This window comes from Leopardus geoffroyi, chromosome D1 (assembly GCF_018350155.1).
Source record: "Leopardus geoffroyi isolate Oge1 chromosome D1, O.geoffroyi_Oge1_pat1.0, whole genome shotgun sequence".
Taxonomy (NCBI): domain Eukaryota; kingdom Metazoa; phylum Chordata; class Mammalia; order Carnivora; family Felidae; genus Leopardus; species Leopardus geoffroyi.
The window spans coordinates 107,425,762-107,439,633 of record NC_059329.1 but is presented as its reverse complement, the minus strand read 5'-3'; the positions used below and the strand labels follow the sequence as shown (position 1 = coordinate 107,439,633).

Genomic DNA, 13,872 nt, shown 5'->3' with positions numbered 1-13,872 from the left:
CTTGAGCAGAGCGCTGCCAGGCCGCAGGGTGGGTGGCAGCGCTGCCCCAGCGCTCGGCCTCCCCGCGGCCGCTCCGGCCCGGCCCGGCCCGGCCCGGCCCGGGGCACCTTCGCAGAGGAGCAAACGCGTCATGACCTCGGAAACACCAGCTCCTCCTGCCACCTTCGGGCACAGGGAAACTCTTTGGAAACGTTCCCGCCTTCTAGATCTTGAACTCTCGAAGTTCCTTTTCTAACCGGAGTCCCGTTATTCATTCATCCGTCTAACTGTTCGTTCCTCATTCATTCGCTCTCTCAATAAGCATTCACTGCCACCTACGCGGTGCTGAACCCAGGGGACACAGAGACGAGCAGTCCAAAACGTCACTGTTTAGAGGGGAGACAGGCAAGCAACACTGTTTAATGGATGGTGCTGTGGAAATGAGACCTCAGGTGTCCTGAACGATAGGACTTTCAGTCTGTCCCAGCAGACCAGCGTGACCCCTTGCATCAGAATCACTTGGGAAGCTGAATGCACTGTATACACCCCTGGGTCCTACCGGGTGTCCTACCCCAGAACTCCAGGGGTGGAGTCAATCTTCCACGAGCTCCGCAAGTAGGGTCATACTCGCGAAAATTAGACGACCGCTGACCGAGACTTAAGTTTCATAGACTTGGTCAGGTTTTGCTCATTATCCCATCTTCCAGTGCTCAGTGCAGTGATGACCCCAAAACAAGTGCTCAACAGTATCTATTGAGGGCCTACCATGGCTTGGCACTGTTCCCGACAGCAAAGCAAACAGCCATAACAGAAAAGGCCTGACCTCACAGAACTTGTATTCTAAAAAAAAAAAAAAAAAATTTTTAATGCTTATTTATTTTTTTTTTTAATTTTTTTTCCCCAACGTTTATTTATTTTTGGGACAGAGAGAGACAGAGCATGAATGGGGGAGGGGCAGAGAGAGAGGGAGACACAGAATCGGAAACAGGCTCCAGGCTCTGAGCCATCAGCCCAGAGCCCGATGCGGGGCTCGAACTCACGGACCGTGAGATCGTGACCTGGCTGAAGTCGGACGCTTAACCGACTGCGCCACCCAGGCGCCCCAATGCTTATTTATTTTTTGGAAAGAGAGACAGAGTGTGAGCGGGCGAGGGGCAGAGAGAGAGAGAGAGAGGGGGAGACACAGAATTCACAGCAGGCTCCAGGCTCCAAGTTGTCAGCACAGGGCCAGACTTCGAGATCATGACTGGAGCTGAAGTTGGACGTTTAATCAACTGAGCCACCCAGACGCCCCCAGCACTTGTGTTCTAAAAGGAGGCAGATAATAAACCAAATAAACTGGCAAAAATATATAATAAGGTAGATGATATCGATTCTATGGAGGAAAATAAAGCAGGGAAGGGGGATAAGGAGGGTCACGATTTGGAGTTTTAGCTAGGATACTCAAGGAAGGTAAGCATGTGGTAACATTTGTGTCAAGATCCGAAGGAAGTAAGGAAGCATGGGTGTCCGACTTTGGCTCAGGTCATGATCTCGCTGTTCGTGGGTTCGAGCCCCGCATCGGGCTCTGTGCTGACAGCTCAGAGCCTGGAGCCTGCTTTGGATTCTGTGTCTCCCTCTCTCTGCCCCTCCCCTGCTCATGCTCTGTCTCTCTCTGTGTCTCAAAAATAAATAAATGTTAAAGAAAATTTTTTTAAAAAACAAGTAGAGAGAGGATCATTCAGGGTTTGTACTCTTGTTGTTAAGTAAGCTTTACGCCCAACATGGGGCTTGAACTCATGACCCTGAGATCAAGAGTTACATGCTCTACCGACTGAGCCAGCCGGGTTCCCTAGGGCCTGTAGGTTTTAAAGGACTTTGGGATAGAGCGAGCTGGGACACTGCAGGAGAGTCTGCGTGGAGGAGCCATGGAGTGTCTTATGTGCTCTTGGCCACTGAGTTGAGAAGACAGTGTAGGGTCAAGGTCACAGGAGGATCCATGCAGAGGCCATTGCTCCAATCAAAGGCAAGAGCAATCAATGATGCTTGTACCAGCTGGACAGCAGTGGGGATGGGAGTAGTAGTCAGGGTCTGTCTGGTGTGTTTTTGAGCTTGAACTCCTGGGAAAGTGCAGCGGCTTCAACAGAGACCCGGGCAGCTTTGGAGGGAACACGACGAGGGTGGGGCTGGGGAAGATCAGGAATTCTGTTTTGACCATGTCAGGTTTGAGATGTCTTTTAGACATTCACACAGAAATGTGGGGTGATCAGAGTCTGGAACTCGGAGCAGGGGGGAGGTCCAGGCAGGAGACACAAATTGGAGCGCAGCCAGCGTGATGGTATTTCCAGCCTGAGGAGACGGTGAGAGGAATGTAGGTAGACTGGAATGAATGAATCTTCAACCTGAATCCTATTCCTCGGTCAGAAGGGGCGCCTGGCTGGCGCAGGCGGTGGAGACTGCAACTCTTGCTTCCCCCCCCCCCCATGCTTATTTATCTTGAGGGCGGGGGTGGGGGGGGACAAGTGGGGGAGGGCAGAGAGAGACAATCCCAAGCAGGCTCCGTACTGTCAGTGCAGAGCCGGATGCGGGTCTCGAACTTATGAACCGTGAGATCGCGACCTGAGCAGAAATCAAGAGCCGGACGCTTAATCGACTGAGCCACCCAGGTGCCCCGAGCCTGCAACTCTTGATCTCGGGGTCATGAGTTTGAGCCCCACAATGGGTGTAGAGAGTACCAAAAATAAATAAAGTTAAAAAAGAAAAGAAAAAAAGCAAAAAAAGAAAATTTGCTTGCAAGTACTCTGGGGACCAGAAGAGGGAGCTAAGGGTGGGAGGAGAGTGGCCAGGGTGGGAAGAGGGGCCCTGTGAACTTGCCCTTGAAGGAGGAGGAGGCTAGGAGATTCCAGGGGCGGGAACAGTATTTGCAGAGCCAGGGAAGCATGAAGGAGTGGGCAAGGGTGTTTACAGAGGGAGGAGGGGCAAGGTGGGAATCAGGCTCAACCCACCCACCCCCCCTGCAACCCTGAGCAGTCCCCACCCTGTTTTGGCTTTTCTTGTTTCCTTACCCACTTTGAATTTCAAGGTCAGCTGTTTGAGGGACCAGATATCTGCCTCCACGATTACCTTATGCGCTGGCTCTTGTGCCACTCCTCACTCTTGGGTCCACCTTCCCCCCCAGGCTGCTGGAATTTGCGGGATATCTGACAAAGCCCAGGAGGTGAGCCCAGCAGTCCCTTGGGGAGGTGACATCATCTGGGCCCCGTGAGAGGCCTGAGAAGGTCCAATGCCCTGTTCCTGCCCTACATCAGTATCCTTCCACCTGATTGTGGACTCTTCTCTGCTCAGGGCTTCCTGGGCCTCGAGTGGTGGTGGAACAGAGTCTGCTTTGGAGTCAGACCAGCCTGGGCTTAAACTCCTTCTCTGCTCCCTGGGAGCTTTGAGACTTTAGGCAAGGTGCCTCGAGACCCAGAAACTCGGTTTCCTTATTCCTACAGTGAGACTACCCGCAGCGACCGTTTTCTCACCGGCTGGACGTTCTCCAAGACAGGTTGGGAGAATTAAATGAGATTAAAGGAGATAGGAATAAGGAAGGCACCTAGCATGGCCCAGGGCGACCAAGGAATTCCCTTCCAAGGTGCAAAAGTTCATCTCCCCACCCCTCCCCACCCCACCCACCGCTCCTTTCCTCCCCTCCCCGACAAGCCTCTGCCTCTTTCGACCAGGCTGTCTACACTGCCTCATGAGCCCCACACACACACACACACCCGCCCCAGGCATCTTGCTCTGCTCTCCTGTCACACCCCTCTGGATGGAGACACTCTGCCCCTCTCTCTCAGGCCCTGCACCCCTCCCACCCACTTTCTGGACCCTTCTTCCTCCAGCTCCAGCCACTCCCTCGCCCTGCTTTGCTCTCCTCTTGCCCTACAGCCCTCAACTGCTCTCAACTAGTCATTCATTCATTTGCTTTGTGCAAATTCATTCCTTTTTGCACAGGAGATGGCCTGTGCTCTGTGTCGTCTTCTGTACTGGGGGTGGGGGGGGGGGCACGGGCTGGGGAGACACCTCCCCAGTGGCACGCGTGTCACTGCATGGCTGGGGAGAGGCAGGCTTTAGACATTGCCCCCGTCAGGACTGGCAGAGGACAGTCCTGGGATGTCCCAAAAGGCATCTGAAAGCGCCCCCACCTTCTCCCTTCCGACCCCCTGAGGAGCTGAGCCTCCTCCAGGGCCAGACCTCCCTGGGCTGGGCCTCATCCCCTCAGGGTCCCTCCCTTCACTCCTCCCTCCCTCCCCCGCCTTCCTCAACCCTGCTCTCTCCTGCTTTCAGGCCTCTCTCCCTCCGCAAAAAAAACTTTCGGAAAAAGTGGCCCACCTTATCTCTACCTTCCTGACTCTCACGCCGCTCACCCTGCAGGTGGCTTCTATTCCTAGCACCCCGCGGAAGCCTCTGCCCAATGCTTCCGGCAGCTTCCCAATGGACGGGTCTCAGTCCCTGTCTTTCTGGACCTCCCTGCAACATCTGGCCTGCTATTCACTCCTTCCTCCTTGAAACACTCTTCTTTCTCTGGCATTTCAATGCCACACACATCCCCCTTTTCCTAAAGTGCACATCTGGTCGGGCCAGTTAAGCACTCTGAGGTCCCAGCCTCCATCAGGGGTTAGGGGCTGCATGTTTGGCCCCTTCCCACCTGGCCAGGGCCCCCTCTCCATGCCAAGACTTTGGCCCTGCTGTTTCCTTCACCAGAAACCCTCTCTTGTCTTTACCCCTGGGGTCCCAGCTTAGGTCTTCGGAGCCTTCTCTCCCTGACGGAGGCTGGGATGTCAGGGTTGCCAAATACAATACATGGGCCAAACTTAAACTCACTCTTTATCTGCAATTCAGATTACCCCGGGTGCCACTTTATCTATCTATCTATCTATCTATCTATCTATCTATCTATCTATCATCTATCTATCTATCTATTCAAAGTAGGCTCCACACTGGGCATGGTTGAACAGTCCTTAAGCTATCTGACTCTTGGGGCACCTGGGTGGCTCAGTCGGCTCAGCATCTGACTTGGGCTCAGGTCATCACCTCACGGTTTGTGGGTTCGAGCCCCACGTCGGACTCTGTGCTGACAGCTCAGAGCCTGAAACCTGCTTCAGATTCTGTGTCTCCGGCTCGCTCTCTACCCCTCCCCCGCTCGCACTCTGTCTCTCTCAAAAATAAACATCAAAAAAAAAAAAAAAATTAGGCGTCTGACTCTGGATCTCGGCTCAGGTGTTGATCTCAGAGTCACGAGTTCAAGCCCCGTGGCCTCCCACACCCTGCCCCATATTTTTGCACGCTAAATTTGGCATCTCTCGCTGCTGTAGCCCTGGGGCCCAGCTCAGTGCCTGACGGCAAATGTTAGCTGAAGGAATAATGGTGGCAGTGATGGTGATGGACTAAGGTGCTATGGGGCACAAAGGAAAGGTAGCAAGCTCCCTAGAGGTGACAGCTGAGTCAAAGCAGGTGGAGACAGTAGGTCATGGCATCGACCATTCCCTCCCTCCACAGAGACGCTTCTTGAACGGTGTCCCCAAAAAGTTACGCTTTAAAATCTTTTTTTTTTTTAACGTTTTATTTATTTTTGAGACAGGGAGAGACAGAGCATGAACAGGGGAGGGTCAGAGAGAGAGGGAGACACAGAATCTGAAACAGGCTCCAGGCTCTGAGCTGTCAGCACAGAGCCCGACACGGGGCTCGAACTCACGGACCGCGAGATCATGACCTGAGCCGAAGTCGGACGCTTAACCGACTGAGCCACCCAGGCGCCCCAAAAGTTACGCTTTAAGTCCAACCCCTGGTACCTGTGCCTGTGAACTTATTTGGAAATAGGGTCTTTACAGATGTAATTAGGTTAGGGGCCTCAGAAGAAGGTCCTCCTGGATTTAGGGTTAGCTCTAAATTCAATGACTGGTGTCCTTATATGAGAAAGGGGAGAGTGGTTTGACACACACACACACACACACACACACACACACAGGGAAGGTGGCCATAGGAAGACAGATGTCCGGGAGCCATCATGGAAAGGATTGTCCCTCAGAGCCTCTAAAAGGAATCAACCCCACCAACGCCTTGTTTTGGGACTTCTGGCCTCCAGAACTGTGAGAAAATGGCTATATTTTTTTTAATATTCACAAAAATTTTAACGTGTATTTATTTTTGACAGAGAGAGCATGAGCGTGAGCGGGGGAGGAGCAGAGAAAAGAAGGGAGACGGAGAATCCAAAGCAGGCTCCTTGCTTTCAGGGCAAAGCCCGACATGGGGCTCAAACCCACGAACCATGAGATCATGACCTGAGCTGAATGCTGCTCAACCAACTGAGCCCCCCCAGGCTCCCCTTTTCAAATTAAAAAAAAAAAAATGTTTATTCATTCGGGGCGCCTGGGGTCTCAGTTGGTTAAGCATCTGACCTCAGCTCAGGTCATTGTCTCACGGTTCGTGGGTTCGAGCCCTGCGTGGGGCTCTGCGCTGACCACGTGGAGACTGCTTTGGATTTTCTGTCTCTCCCTCTCTCTCTGCCCTTCCATGACCTGTACTTTCTTCCCCCACCCCCTCAAAATAAATAAATAAACTTAAAAAAATAAAAAATAAACTTAAATAAAGTTTACTTATTTTGAGACAGAGTGAGAGCAAGCGAGGGTGGGGCAGAGAGAGAGAGAGAGAGGGAGGGAGAGAGAGAGAGAGAATCAATCCCAAGTAGGCTCCATGCTGTCAGTACAAGAGCCCAACGTGGGGCTCGATCTCACAGACCATGAGATCGTGACCTGAGCCAAAGGGAGATGTTTAACTGACTGAGGCACCCAGGCGCCCCATAATTGCTATTGTTTTAAGCCATCCAGTTTGAGATATGTTGTTCGAACAGTCCTGGGAAACCCACACGCTCCATAGGCTCCATCTTTCCCAAGCCCCATCTATCAGACTCTTCATGAGTCTTGCTCCTAGAACCTTCTACAGCACCAGAGCTTTTGTCCAGCCTGTGGCAGCCAGCCAGCAAAATGGCCCCCGGAGCCCTTACCTCCTTGCATTCATGCCCTTATACTGTCCCCTCCCGCATCCACTAGGGCTGACTTATGTGACAATAAAATACTGCGACGGCGTGCGATTCCCAAGACTAGGTTATGAAACTGGAGACCAAGCTTTTGCCTGCGTCTCTGGAATCGCTCTCTTGGGGAGGAAGCCAGCTGCCATGCTTTCCGGACGCACAAGCAGCACCGTGAAGAAGTCCACACGGTGAGGAATTGAGGGCTTTCGCCAACAGCAGGCCACAACTTGCTAACCAAGTGAGTGAGCCACTTTGGAAGACGATTGTCCCACACGGGTCAAGCCTTAAGATGACTGAAGCCCCAGCCAACATCTTGATGGCAACCCCATGGGAGATCCCAAGGCCGCATCGCTTAATGAAATCATTCCTGAGATTCTGACTCACAGAAGCTTTGGGGTTCTTCATGATCACATGGCATGCTCCTTATATGACTTTCTGTGTCCAAATTTCCCCTTCTCCTGTTTTGTTTTTTTTTTTTTTAATAAAAATGTTTTAATGTTTTATTTATTCTTGAGAGACAGAGAGAGAGACAGACCATGAACGAGGGAGGGGCAGAGCGAGAAAAGGACACAGAACCCGAAGCAGGCTCCGGGTTCTGAGCTGTCAGCACAGAGCCCAACGAAGGGCCCGAACTCACAAGCCATGAGATCATGACCTGAGCCGAAGTCGGACACTTAACTGACTGAGCCACCCAGGCGCTCCTCCCCTTCTTATAAGGACATCAGTCCTGTTGGAGGAGTCCTGTTGGACCCTAACGACCTCACTTTAATTTTATTGTGTCTGTAAAGACCCTATCTCCAAATGAGGTTGCATTCTGAGGTACTAGGGGTTAGGACCCGAACACAGGAATTTGGGGGGAAGGCACAATTCAGCCTCTAACACCTGACCCTGTCTTTGGGCTCAAGGTCTTTCTGCCCATAATTCGCTCTGTTTCCTGGCCTCTTTCCTTCTCTTTGCCTCCCCCCACCCATTTTGTGCTCACGGCAGACATTACTAATCCCTCTTGGCATCCTTTCTGCCGAAGCAAAGTGCAGACTCAGAATCTCCTCATCGGCGATCTCCACGCAGTCTGCCCACCTATCCGGACTTCGTGGAGGAGGAGACAATGGCCAATAAACACTTGTTGAATGAATGACTCCATACATCTAACCTACAACAGTTCATGATCCACCACTTGTCTGCCTGTTTCAGGTTATCGGTCCCTGCAGACATTGGGCCCCAACGGGCTACAGCCTTCTTTGGGGGTCTCATCTTGAAAGGTGAGCACCTGGGGGCCATGACTTCAGGTCCAAAGTCCATGTCTGCCAAGAAGGAGACTTCCCCCACCTCCTACCCCTTCCTCTTTCTTTTGTTTGGAGTTCAGCCAATGAGTATTTCTTTTCTTTTTGAATGTTTATCCATTTTTGAGAGAGAGAGAGAGACAGAGAGAGACAGAGAGAGATCAGGGGATGGGCCGAGAGAGGGGGTAGGGGCGGAAAGAGAGAGAAGGGGACAGAGGATCCGAACGGAGCTCTCTGCTGACAGCAGAGAGCCCGATGTGGGGCTCGAACTCACGAACCCTGAGATCATGACCTGAGCTGAACTGGGACACTCAACTGACGGAGCCACCCAGGCGCCCCAGGCAATGAGTATTTCTAAAGGCTGTAATAGAGAGGGTGCTGTATCAGGAGGGGTGGGGGGTGGAGAGTTGCCTCTCCACTCAACAGCCATGCCTCCTTCTTCCTTGCTAACAGAGCCCCACCTCTGTTCAGTTGATGGGTGGAGACCCCTGGATGTCATGTCAGGTGTGTTGGGGCACAACCATGGTGGCTCTGATCCAAGTATGGGAATCTTTTCCCCAAGGATTGGTTTAAGGAGCACGGGCCTGCTCAGGAATCCCTGGAAAACGTTTTTCTCCCTGATCAAGAAAGATGCCAAGGAGAAAACCCTGGCTCTGTGACCTTCCCCTCCCCACTCTGGAAATTGTCCTCCAAGGATGGGATGCTTGGAGTAAGTGTAGCCACTTACTGATCATGAGGGGAAACCTTTTATTATTTTTTTTAAGTTCATTTATTTATTTATTTAGAGAGCAGGGGAGGGGCAGAGAGAGAGAGAGAATTCCAAGCAGGTTTCGTGCTGTCAGCTCAGAGCCTGAGCGGGGGCTCGATCTCATGAACTACGAGATCACGACCTGGGCTGAAATCAAGAGTCGGACGCTTGACTAGCCTGGCCACCCGGACACCCCCATGGTGGGGGGGGAACCCTTCTGATGCATGCAAGAGACAGAGCTGAGAGATGAGAGGCACCCGGGGTCGTGGCGACCCCTGAGCCCTGGCAGTGGTGACCACTGACCTCCACACCACCATCAAAAGGCTATTATTCCTCCTTACCAGGGGGAGCAGGCAAAGGCACCTTCACTGAAAGGCTGTGGACACAGGGATGTGAAAACAGGCCTCTGGCATCAGCCGGCTTGAGGTCGGTCCCAGCTCTGCCACTTTCAAGCTGGCATCTCGCGAAGCCTGAGGTCCTCACCCGTGAAATGAAGATCGTTAGGGTACGTACCTCATAGGATTACTGGGGTGTGTGGGGGGGGTGTTAGGTGAGGCATTTTGCACACTGCGGGCTGGTACCCGCGAGCATTCATTTGTTTATTCATTTGCTAACGTATTCGACAATAGTTATCAAGCATCTACTAGGTGTTTGTATTGATCTAGGATCTGGGGACGCAGCTGGAAACAAACAACGGGCACTCAAATAAGTTGGCTGGTATGTTATCATAAGAAGTTGGCTCTTCCTGGGCCACCTGGGGGGCTCAGGAGGTTAAGCGTGGGACTCCTCATTTCAGCTCAAGTCATGATCTCACGACTCAGGAGTTCGAGCCCCGCATCGGGCTCTGTGCTGATAGCACAGAGCTTGCTTGGGATTTTCTCTCTCTCTCTCTCTCTCTCTCTCTCTCTCTCTGCCCATCCCTCACTGGAGTTGCATCAATGAATAAACTTCAAAAAAGTGTTTTGAAAAAAAAAAAAAAAAAAAAGGGACGTCATTGAGAAACCATTTTTTTCCATCTCTTTGTGGTGCCCTCCACAGTGTTGGCTTTCCTTGGGGATCAAAGATGGCGGCCAACGGCCAACACTCCTGGCTCAGCTTCTTGGCCTTCGTCCCATATTTCTAACGTGCTGATTGCTCTGCTAGTCCCCTTTCTCAATCAGTCATGGTATTCAGGGTCTTGGGAAAGGCTGACATTGGGGATCGACCCCACAGCACCACGTGGACCCTTAAAAAAGAAAGGCAAAAGGGGCATGGGTGTCAGGAGGTCAGATTTTGAAGCAGAAACGTCATGCTCAGGAGCGTGAACTTAAGCCAAGGGTAACGGGAAGCAGAGGACTGAGTTGATCGGACTGAATTTGAGAAAGATCACCTTGGCTGATGCACGAAGCATACAGGGGAGCAGGAGAGGAGTCAGGGCAACTCCCCTGTTCTCCTCCGGGTCCCCGTGTGGAAAGGGCAAGCGGGAACAGGGCAGGCAATGCAAATGTGTGGTCAAGAGGCTGAGATCTGTTTTGGACGGGCTGAACGTGAGGTACCTGGAAGATATCTGAAGGCAGATGTCCAGAAGCCAGTTGGTGGGTTGGATACGGGGGTCCAGAGCCTGGGACGGGGGTAGATGGAGGTTGGAGAGTCCATAGCCCAGGAGTTAAGGATGTGGCCTGGGCCTGAAGCATCAGCAGGAGGCAAGCCTGAGGGGAGCCTGTGGGGAGCTCTCGTCCAGGAGGAGGATGTGCCCTCTCTGCCCAGTCCTGGGCAGAGGTGGCCGGAGACCAGGCCTGCCAAAGGTCCTTTGGGTTTAGAGATAAAAGCCGCTGGTGACCTTGGCAAGAACAGTCTGTGCCAGAATGGCAGAGGGTGAAACAGCACTGCGGTGGGTTGGGGAGTGAGTGGGAGGTGAAGACAAGGAGAAAGGGTGTGAACAACTCTTTTAAGACGCCCAGCTTTAAAAGAGAGAGAGAGAGAGAGAGAGAAAAGGCAGCAGTAGCTTAGCTGAAATGGTAGCTGAAGGTGAACGTGTGTGTGTGTGTGTGTGTGTGTGTGTTGGTGTCTGGGTGTGTGTGGGCGGGTTAGGAATGAGGGACTTAAGCAGGCTGATGTTCTGAGGGATAAGACGGTGATGAGGGAGGAGAGGTACATGAGGACCAAGGACTCAGGAGTGTGTGCGTGTGCATTAGTGGAGGGGGAGATGTGGGAGCCTGGGAGTGAGCTGGCCTTGAGGAGGGAAGGTGCAGGTACAATCGGAAGGGAGAGGCAAGGAACTGCATCTCTGGGCGTGAGGGCGGGCCTTGGCCGGGGTTCCTCCCAGATGGCCTCAATTCTTCTGGAAGTGGGAGGCAAGGTCAGGTGCTAAGAGCCTTGCAGCAGGTGGGGTGGTGAGGGATGGGCGTGAGGGGGCAGGAAGGTGCTGGGCGGCGAGGCCAGGAGCCCTGGATGAGCCCTGTCAGGGCAGAGCTGCTTACAGGAGCCAGCTGTCTCAAGGGAGGGGCTGGGCATGGGGCGTGCAAACAGGTGGGCTGGGCCAGTGTTTGCAGGGTGGTTGGGGCACCTGGGGCACCAGGTACGGCTCAGCAGATGGTGAGCAGACCTGCTTGGCTGGATCAGAAACAGGCGAGAAGGCCCTCGAGTCCTGGGCTGGGAGAGAAGTTCCAACTTTGCCTGGAAGGCAACTGGGAACCATGGGAGGTTATTGAGCAGGAGTGGGCCATGATCCAAGCAGTATTTAAGATTCTGTATCCAGAGGGACACCTGGCTGGCTCAGTGGGAAGAGCATGCGACTCTTGACCTTGGAGTCGTGGGTTCCAGTCCCACACTGGGTGTAGAGATTACTTTAAAATTTTTTTTTCAACGTTTTTTATTTATTTTTGGGACACAGAGAGGCAGAGCATGAACGGGGGAGGGGCAGAGAGAGAGGGAGACACAGAATCGGAAACAGGCTCCAGGCTCTGAGCCATCAGCCCAGAGCCCGATGCGGGGCTCGAACTCACGGACCGCGAGATCGTGACCTGGCTGAAGTCGGACGCTTAACCGACTGCGCCACCCAGGCGCCCCCCCCCCCCAAAAAAAGGATCAGGGGTGCCTGGCTGGCTCAGTCGGTAGATCATATGACTCTTGATCTCAGGGTTGTAGGTTCAAGCCCCACGTTGGATGTAGACATTACTTAAAAATAAAAAAATCTTGGGGCGCCTGGGTGGCTCAGTCAATTAGGCACCTGACTTCGGCTCGGGTCATGATCTTGTGGTTCGTGAGTTCGACCCCTACATCAGGCTCTGCCCTGAAAATGAAGAGCCTGCCTGGGATTCTCTGTTTCCCTCTCTCTCCGCTCCTCCCCCACTTGTGCGTGTGTGTCGTCTCTCAAAATAAATAAACAAACCTTAAAAAAGTTTTTTTACTCTTAAAAAAAAAAAAAAGAATCTGTATCCAGCTGTGTGTGTGTGATGAATTAGAGATCAGACTCCACTCCAGGCAGGAATCTGGAGTGGTTGCTGGGTAAGTCTGAAGGAGGATGTCAGGGGTCACACGCCACAGAGGAAGAGCTTCGAGCTCCAAGGTCAGACCCAGGAGCCCTGGGGGGCAATGGCCTTCAGGTGGTCCACAGAGCATGGGCTACCTCAGAGCAGAGAGGGGGTTTCCAGCCCTGCTGGGGGGTCCTCGAGAGGGAAACTAGCTGTAGAGGGAAACTGGCATTGATGGAGGTTCTAATTACAGTCCACGAGATGATGTCGGATCCTCCTAATAATCAGAGGTCAGCATTATTGTTCTCTTTTCGAGATGGATGGAGGCTCAAAGAGGCCAAGTATCTCCCCTCAGGCCACACAGCAAGCGAGAAGCGTGGAGCCAGCACTCACTCCCGATCTGAGCTCCCCTGAGCTCCCCATAGCCTGCATATTGCTTCAGCACTTTCCCTGCTATTCTGGTCTCCTCTGCCATTTCTCTAGGGGTTTCTGTTCCACCTGACTTTGTTCTGGGAGGTTCTGGGTGGCTCTGGGCCAAGGAGGCTTGCTGGGGATCGGATCTAAAGCTCAGTAACTCCAAATGGCCCGGGGGGGGGGCGGATCTTGATCCCATACACTTACCCCGCCCCCCCCCCCCCCCCATGGGCTCCTCTGGGTGCTAGGCTCAGCCTCCCTGGGAGGACATTGATGGCCAGGCTGAGGTGGGACCCCTTGGTCCATGCTGTCACCGCCAGAGGGCGCCGGCTGTCGCCCAGGTGAGGGCCGGGGGAGGCCCCCTTCCTGGCTTCCGGAGAAACAGAGCTGGCTGCAGGGTCTGGAAGCTGCCCCCTCAAGGATCCAGGGAGCTCCTGTCGCCTTCTCGTGTCTCTCTGAACTAAGGTCTTGCCGATTCTTCCTCCCCAGTTCCTGCTTTGCTCAGGGAGTCAGATTTCCTCGGCGTGGGTGTCAGGAAGCCTGGGGTCTCCTTGCTGACCTCCTGCCCGGTTCTGCTCTGCCCTCCCCCAGCACCACTCACAGATGCGCCTGCCTCACTCCCTATACCTCCCTCCTCGCGCGGCCACTGCGCTGAGGCAGTGACAAGCACCAGATTGTCACCTCTGTCACCTTCTCTCAGCTTCTTCACAACCCTGGGTGGGAGTGTGGACCAGTGCAGGGGATTACTAACTGGGCCCAGAGAGGGGGAGGGCAGCACCTGGGGCCACACAGCCTTCCAATGAGTCCCAGGGGGGCTTAGGGAGCCGAGGAGGAATCGAATTCCTGTCGGGGCAGGATTGAAGCGTGGGGGCCCTGAGGGAGCTCCCCACCCTCCTTCTATGCTGTAGGCCATCTTTTCCATTTCTCCAGCTTTATCTGCCCCCAGGCCTC

General features: G+C 53.4%; 1 long non-coding RNA gene across 1 annotated transcript; it reads left to right on the top strand.

The window, feature by feature from the left end:
• Nucleotides 1–20: 20 nt before the first annotated feature.
• LOC123601889 lies at nucleotides 21–7,530 on the top strand. The gene is made up of 2 exons (XR_006714284.1): nucleotides 21–594; nucleotides 7,047–7,530. It is a non-coding gene; the product is annotated as an uncharacterized LOC123601889 (long non-coding RNA).
• Nucleotides 7,531–13,872: the final 6,342 nt, after the last annotated feature.